This window comes from Mesoplodon bidens (assembly GCF_964165515.1).
Source record: "Mesoplodon bidens genome assembly, chromosome: 9".
NCBI lineage: Eukaryota > Metazoa > Chordata > Mammalia > Artiodactyla > Ziphiidae > Mesoplodon > Mesoplodon bidens.
In genome coordinates, this window is record NC_138166.1 from 71,270,098 (window position 1) to 71,279,454 (window position 9,357).

The window sequence follows — 9,357 nt, forward strand, 5'->3', positions numbered from 1 at the left end:
TTATTGAATTAATTAGCTCATTAATAAAATATTCCCAATAAGGATAAGGTGCTGTGAAGCAGGGCAAAGGGACTGATAAAGATAAGATGGTGTAGGGAATGGAGAATAAACATCTCAAAAATTATTTTATAAAACCCATCTCTAGGGCTTCCCTGGTGGCGCAGTGGTTGGGAATCTGCCTGCTAATGCAGGGGACATGGGTTTGAGCCCTGGTCTGGGAAGATCCCACATGCCGCGGAGCAGCTAAGCCCGTGAGCCACAACTACTGAGCCTGCGCGTCTGGAGCCTGTGCTCCACAATGAGAGGCCACGATAGTGAGAGGCCCGCGCACTGCGATGAAGAGTGGCCCCTGCTCACCGCAACTGGAGAGAGCCCTCGCACAGAAACGAAGACCCAACACAGCCAAAAACAAATAAATAAATAAATTTATTAAAAAAAAAAAAACAAAAAAAAACCCATCTCTAGAGAACCGTCCCTGATTACAGGCACCATCATTCCATAAAGATATTTATAAAGTACAATATGCACTTACGTGAAGGAAATAGAATAGTGAGGGATTGGAAGAACATGGCCATACAAGGAATGGCTGAAGGAAATGGTGATATTTAGACTGAAAAAGAAAAGAGTAAAAGAAGAAATATGACACTTAGGTTTAGACATTTTGAAAGTTGTCATGAAATAAAAGGAACAAAAATTGTGTTTCATATAAGAAGAACTAGACTAGGGATAATAGGAGAAAAGATAAAATTAGTATATGATTTATTGGATCATCACTTTGTACCCAGCACTAGATGATGCCTTACAAATAATTAGTAATTAATATTATCATGATTCTTTGAGGTTTTTCTTTTATTCCTCTATCAGGACACTGAGGTCAATGAAGTTAAAAACAAAAAAACATGCTCAGATTCATACAGATGGTGAATGGTGAAGCTGGAATTTGGCCTTGGGCCTTCTCCATAGCAAATGTTCTTTTCTCTACATCCTGATACCTCTTGATTTTAGCTTAATATAAAACATAACTTTTTAACATCTAAAACTGCCTTATCTGGTGAAGTAGTGTACTTCCTATAACAGGAACTGTTACTGAAGAGGTCCCTTAGGTGGGATTCTTACACTGTGTGGAGTGTAACCTCTAGGGTCTCCTATAATCCTAAGAGACTGCAATTTTCACTAACTGAATTAGGAAGTCTTAGTCTATGGCACCCTACCCACTTATTAGCACAGTTTACTTCACAGGATTAGCAAATCATCACCTCTTAGAGATCTGGACCCTGCAGGATTTGGAAGCCTGTTCCATAAATGGGCAACCCTGAAATAGAATGAGAGTACTGCATTAGACACCAAAGGGAAGTGGGCTAGCCTCAAAGGAAAACTTCACCTAGTTCACAGCTTTGACTAGGACCAGATTGCAACAATACATTTGGTGTAGTTTTCATTTTCCAAAATGAAATCAAGACTGATATTTTAGGCTCAGCAAGGTTGAAAAAAATCTCTTGCAATAACAGGGATTTTTGTTTTGACTCATTTTGTAAATATCTCCTCAAACAGGACACAAACAGGATATTTCACATTTCACATTGCTTTTATCTATCAGTAATGCCTGGTGTTTCCACATTAGGTAAAATTATCAAAAAGCCACACATCTTCAGTGGAATAAGTGGTTCTTTTCAGTGGACAAAACTTAACACATGCCCTTAAACCTTAGTTTTATGTCTGTTATGAGTTTTTAAATCAAACTAAAATGAATTTTTAAGTCATTTAAAAAAATCTAACTGTGGAATTTAACACTAAATTTTTAGTGTTTAAGTATTTCATAGTTTGGTTTTGTGCTGGATGGTGAAGTACCTCTTTTTATTGGTTTTACATTTATATGCCACTAATAACATCCAGTGACTAGTTTTGACATGTCATTGGATTGATTCAAAGAAGAGACTCATCAGCTTTTGCTACATCATTTATAGCATTAATTTTATTTACTTACCTTCTCTTCTGTAACTTTAAATTATCCTAGTTGCTGTAGTTTCTCATCATTTCACTTGTAAGTCCTGGCATAGCTTCAACCACACTGTTCCCTTCCTTGGCCTCTTAATTACATCTCCTAAGTAAGATGGGCGACACTGAGGTTAGGCCTCACTTAGCTAATGAGATTGGACTAAATCATGGCCCCCAGGGTACTTGGTTTGCTAATTTCTTAAAATTAGTAGTGCTTGTTTAAAAACTTTAAGAGGGATGTAAAGAGAGAAAATTAAGGTAGTTTGCCTTTAGTTCCACTTGAGTGTGGGAATCTGGCATTAAAGAGGCCAACTAGAATCTAAATGAATATTAACAATTAATGAGCAGAAGACAGAATGGGGAGCAATCTTCAGAAAGACTATCAATGATTTTTGTACTTTCTACCATTCTCCAAACTTTAATTTGTGAGGACATGTTTCATCACACTTTCAAATTAGCCTAGATTCTATAAATTTTTCTTTTTCATTAATTTTGCCTGCAAGGTATACAAGCTGCCACATATTTCATGTAACAATTTTATACTATCAATTCACATATAATAAAAGAAAAATAGTATTCTTCTAAACCCAGCACGTGGACACACATACACAAACATACATACGTAGTGATTTAGTAAAAAATATTTCTGCAAAGACCATTAGCAATATATCATGCTGATGTTATTAAAGTATAATAAATAATGTTTTATTATTGATATTTATATATTAAAACACTACATGTATGAAAAATAGTCATGTTGCTGTCCTCAAATATGCAAATGATTTCACCAGTAGAAGCAGTATCGATATAAGTATGAAGCTAGAAACAGCATTATCATTAATTTAATCAACAAATATTTATTGATTCTTTACTAAATGCTCTGCTAGGTCATGGGAACATATTGATGAATAAAACTTTTCCTGTAATTAAAAAGCTTATATTCCTGAAAGGAAACAAATAAACAGATGATTTCTAAAATCATGGAGTTTAACAGTTATCCTCAAAGACTGGTTTGCAGACCAGTAGCATTAGTGACTCCTGGGAACTTAGATGTGAAAATTCCCAGTTTGCACTACAGACCCACTGAATCAGACTCTCTCCAGATGATTTTGATAAAGTTTGAGAACCACTGTACTATAATTTTAAGTAATCCAAAGTGAGTAAAATACATGACTAGAGATGCAGTTGCTTAGGGGACCTTTAATGGTATTACACAGGAAGCATCAGGTCTCTCAGAAAATGATGATCCATTTTCAGTTCCTTCCTCTGGTGGGATAAGACTTTTCCTGACAATGGGAATTTAAGGGTATGCATTAAAGTAGGATATTGCGATGCCCATCAGAAGAATCCTATCCCAAGATGGGAAGGTGATTGGAACCAGCAAGTAAGAAACTGGAACTAAACCTTTTAAAGTTTATGTTAGAGGGCTTCCCTGGTGGTGCAGTGGTTGAGAGTCCTCCTGCCAATGCAGGGGACACGAGTTCGAGTCCTGGTCTGGGAAGATCCCACATGCCGCGGAGCAACTGGGCCTGTGCGCCACAAGTACTGAGCCTGAGCTCTAGAGCTCTCGAGCCACATTGAGCCCATGTGCCACAACTACTGAAACCCGCACACCTAGAGCCCGTGCTCTGCAACAAGAGAAGCCACTACGATGAGAAGCCCGTGCGCCACAACAAAGAGTAGCCCCTGCTCGCCGCAACTAGAGAAAGCCACGCACAGCAACGAAGAACTAAAGCAGCCAAAAATAAATAAATAAATTTATTAAAAAAAATAAAGTTTATGTTAGAATTCCTACGATCTGATGGGGTGAAATGTGCCTTCATCCAATCTGGCAGAATTAGGTTGACAGTCAATGCAGTTATATTGCCTAGTGGTCAAGACAGCACACTGGTTCTCTACCTGTGCACCTCTATATGAACAGAAGTGGACTGAACAGGAGGCATTGGCTTGACTAGTATTGCTACTGCAATCTGGACCAGCACAGTGGCTCAACCTAACATCACGTCCAAAGATGAAAAAGTGTAGGTATAAATGTAGAGAAGGAGGAATAGTAGCTAATGATAAGAGAAGGAATAAGTGGGTTTTACAATGAGGAAAATCCAATATTATATTGCCTACTCAAGAGACCCATAGCAAGAGATGATACTGTCTCTTAGTTTAATTATGCCACGTATCTGAAAGAATGAAGCTACTCCTGCTTTTGGAAACTATTTTGGAAACTTACAAGGTTGACTAGAAGCCTGCAAACCTGACTAGCATCACTCTGGGAGATGTTTTGGTCATATAATTATAGACTGGACTAACTGTTAATGACAAGTGAGAATATAGTACTATGCCAATATCTTTTTACTATTTTTTTCAGGTTATATCTACTACCATAATGTGATATGTTTTAACACTAGCACAGTTGGTAGGATTATAATATGATATTGATGATCAAATATATTGGGAAATTAAGTTAGAACCTCCTCAGGATATAATATGGCTGGAAAATGACTGGCCTGATAAAGAACTACATTTAGTTAACCATCAGCTAATCTATATGCTAAGTAGTTCTACACAAATTTATCACAAGATACAAACAGTGGTAGATCAAAAGACAAAAATATGAAAATGAATGTGATGGCTTTATAAGATGGATTAGTTTTTTCTTAAAATCTATTGCTACCCCTACACTGTCTCCTCCAAATGTTAGGCATTTTATAATGATACTATTTCTCTGTCTGTCATAAATGCTATATTAAGTGGAGATGCTCAAACTTGAGTATTTTGCTGTAGGAGAGCCTTGACCAAAGACTGGTTGTGGCCTAGATAGTAAAGAATTTGGTCTTGCCCAAGGAGAGGTCTGGATTTAGCCTTCAGTTTCTAGGAAGTAATCTATGTCATACCCAATAGAAGTGTCCTTGTTGAGTGTGGGGACTGGTCACACTAGACTTAGGGTGTGACCAGCCACACTCAGCTGTCCTAGGAAACAGGCTGGACATGCCAGACAGACCAGCAGTGTCACTTAGGGTGAGGACTTTGGATCATCCAGTGTCAGTCAACTGGGGGAAGAGGAGAGTAACCATGTGGGAAGTCGGTCAATCCATAATACCTACAGAATGAAGTCCTAATACAAACTTTGAATTCCCAAACTTGGCTGAGCTTTCCTGGTTGGCAGTACTTCATGCATATTGTCACACATCAATGCTGAGAAAGTAACACATCCTTCTCCATGGGGAGAGGACAATGCAAGCTTCATGTTTGGGACCTTGCTGGACTCTGCTCTATGTGTCCCTTCTTTTGGCTAATTTTAATCCTATTAATTCATATCCTTTTCCTGTTATGAACTGTAACTGTGAGTGTAATAGTTTTCAATGAGTTCTATGAGTACTTTTAGAGAATTATCAAACTTGAGAGTGGTTTGGGGAACACCCTGATCTTGTAATTGGTGTCAGAAATGAGGGTGGTCTTAGATATGGCACCCTCCAATTGTGTAGTTGGCCCTAATTCCTTGGAATTCTTAATTTTTTTGTTGTTTATGAATTTCTATATTTTTTAAATGTGTGAAATTCCCATGTTACATTGTAGGATCTGTGGTTTTGAACAAACAGTTTCTTATATGTATAAAACTCCAAGTGAAAGATTCCATCTAGGCATTTATAGAGGGATATCTGGATTGTGTAGACCTTACATTAAAAAAAAACAAACTGTAAAAATTCTGTTGCCCTAGAATCAACAAGACTGGGAAACAGCTTGTCTGGGCATATTCCATAGCAGTAGGGCAAAGAAGAAAGAGCTGGGCGCCCAGGGGATATGCAACTACTATGCTTGAAGAATGCCACTGGGAGCTTTCCAGGGTTACCATGACATTTATGTGCGTGTGTGTGTGTGTGTATTTGTGTATTCAAATGGCAACTCTACACGAGAGGATCAGCTGTATATCCTAGGACCTGGTTTTAATGAGTAGCTACAGTATATAACTGCAGTGAGAGCAATTCTTGGCAAGACTTGGGCAAGTCACTTAAGCTTTCCTTGACTTAGTTAATTGGGATAGTATTTACCCTGCCAACTTTAACACTGTTGTTGTGAGGCTCAAATGACACAATATCAAACCAATGTATAAGCTGAAAAGTCCCATGTAAAAGTAAGTTACTAATATTCTGTGTCTTTGACAGTGCGTCTCTCATTTGCTTTTCTCGCTAGAACCCTAAAACTGCCTCACCCACATGGATTGGAGAAAATTTGTATTGTTCAGTTTCATTCATTTACACTTCTCAGTGGGATTTGATTTGAAGGGAAGAGCTCCTTTAAAGTTTTTAAAACATTTCCCTAAAGCATTCTGGGAAAAAATGTGACATATGATTAGTACTTATGTAATTTTCTTTTAACTCTATATCCCTTTCTTCCCGCATATTACTTCAATGAATTGTGGCTTTTGTCTGCAGTAAAGTTTTATTTAATAAGTTTTATCCCATACCTATATCCAAATATTGTATTAGATGGCCTAATTTACTTATTAAAGTACATTTATTCCATACATATTTATTAGGTTCTGTCCATATGTGATATACTTTCTGTGAGGCCTCTACTGAAAGAAAAGAATTGGTCCCTACTCTCTAGGAGCTTAGAATCTCATGAAGAGAAAACTATTCAGAGAAATACATGGAGATATTTTCCTTAATGGGATATAGACAAAGTGCAGTGAGAGCTTGGAAGGAACAAGCAAAACTTCCCCCAGGTTAACAAGTCTAGGCAGAGGAGACACTATGGGCATGACAGATTCTGGAAACCCCAAGACTGTAATTTTGAAAAAGGAAAGCCTCAGGGGGCAAGTAAGGAGAAGGAACAAGAGTAGACAAGGGTAAACAGCAGGCACAATGGCTTTTTGTGCTAAGAAGAGGATTTTTAATTTCATTCTGCATCTATGCAGAGCTGTTGAAGAATTTTGAACGTGATAGTGATTCCATCCCAGCCTCTCTGGGTTTTAAAATGCATAATGTGAATCAGTGTCTTATCTGTGAGATCATATTTCTTTTCAATCAAAAAACTATATGTTCACTAATCATCAATGCAAATCAAAACCACAATGAGATATCACCTCACCCCTGTCATAATGGCCATCACCAAAAAGACAACACGTAACAAGTTCTGGCAAGGATGTGGAGAAAAGGGAACCTTAGTGCACTATTGGTGGGAATGTAAATCAGTACAGCTGCTATGGAAAACAGTATGGAGGTCCCTCAAAAAATTTAAAATAGAACTACCATATGATCCGCAATTCCACTTCTGGGTATTTATCTGAAGAAAACAAAAACAGTAATTCACAAAGATATTTGCACCCGTATGTTCATTGCAGCATTATTCACAATAGCCAAGCTATGGAGGCAACCTAAGTGGGCATTGATAGATGAATGGTTAAAGAATATTACGCAGCCATAAAAGAAAGAATGAAATCTTCCTGTTCGTGATAACATAGATGGACCTAGATGGTATTATGCTAAGTGAAGTAAGTTAGACAGAGGAAGACAAATACCATATCATTTCATTTATATGTGGAATCTAAAAAACAAAACAAATGAACAAACATAACAAAACAGAGTCATAAATAAAGAGAACAGATTGGTGGTTGCCAGATAGGAAGGGAGTGGGCAGTGGAAGGGTGGGTGAAATGGGTGAAGGGGATCAAAAGGTACAAACTTCCAGTTACCAAGTAAGTCATGAGGATCTAATGTACAACATGGTGACTATAGTTAATAGTACTGTATTGCGTATTTGAAAGTTGCTATAAGAGTGAATCTTAAATGTTCTCACCACAAAAAAGAAATGGTAATTATTTAAAGTGATAGAAGCGTTAACTAACCCTACTATGGTAAGCATTTGGCAATATGTAAGTGTATCAAATCAAAATTATATACCTTAAACTTACCCAATGTCATATGTCAATTATATCTAAATAAAGTTGGGAAAAATAATTTATCTTAAAAATTCTTGTGAATTTGACATTCCATACCATAGGATAATTAGCAATGATATTTTGATTGTTTACCAGAAAGTAAAATTGAGGTTCCAGGAAAATGTGTTCTCTTTCTCTTATGCCTTAAGACACCCCCATCCACCACCCCAAAACACACACACACACACACACACACACTCACACAAACACAAACACTGACTTCTGCCTCAGAGGTTACTTGCTGTTCAGTTTGCACAGCACAGACCTGCTCCTTGGCTATGCACTTGACCTAAAGGCCTCCTCCAAGGTGGCTTTGTCTTCCTGTTACTCTGACCATGGTAAGGCTTTTCTCATCTATCCATTAACTTTCTTTTATAATTGTATCATCACACTTCTTTTCTTTGTATTCAAAGCTCTGGCCACTTATCACCATCTGTATGAAAAGAGCCTCATTTTTCCATTATTATACACACAGTCAAGTCCCTTTATTCTTTTTTTTCTTTCAGCATATACTTTCACTCCCCCTCACCCTTTTTCTCACTCTTATTGTCTCTTCTTTTATCATAGTTCCTTTTTTGCCTGACAGTGCCTCATAAAATTCACTGGGGTTAAATCCTTTGATGATTCTTCAAGTGCTTTCTCTGCCCAAATTGTATGACATTTTTGTTTTAGGTTAGTTTTACATTTTCACTGGATTCAAAGTCTAGTGAATTTTTCACATTGCTTTTCTAGTACTCTGTGTTTTTCCTGCCCGTTTTAATTGCTTGATTATTGAACAAATCTTCTTCAATTAAACCTTTCTAAATTCATCTAGCATGTGCCTTTGGTGGAAGAGAAGGTCAGCATTGCTAGAGGTTAGATCATTAGAAACTGCTGATGGCAATAATGATAAAGTGGGAGAAATACACCACATTTAAATTTTATGTTTTCTTGGGTTTCCTAGATTCTATTTTATCCAACTTAAATAAAGAGTTCTCTAATATTATCAAGGTTTGCACTGATTTGGCTTCTTGGGATGTGTGGTTGGTTGGTTGTTCGTTCTTCATTAATTTTAAAAATCTGGATAATAAATCCACAGAACTGGATTTATTTTTTTTCTTTTTGGTACGTGGGCCTCTCACCATTGCGGCCTCTCCCGTTGCGGAGCACAGGCTCTGGACGTGCAGGCTCAGCGGCCGTGGCTCACGGGCCCAGCCGCTCTGCGGCATGTGGGATCTTCCCAGACCAGGGCACGAACCCGTGTCCCCTGCATCAGCAGGCGGACTCTCAACCACTGCGCCACCAGGGAAGCCCTGGATTTATTTTTTTTAATGTGACCTAGGACAAATTACTTAACTCCTCTGCTTCTTAGTTTTCTCATGATATTTGGAGAGGACTAAATCACAGGCAGTGTACAAAGCACCAGGTTTATTGCTTGGAATATCTTA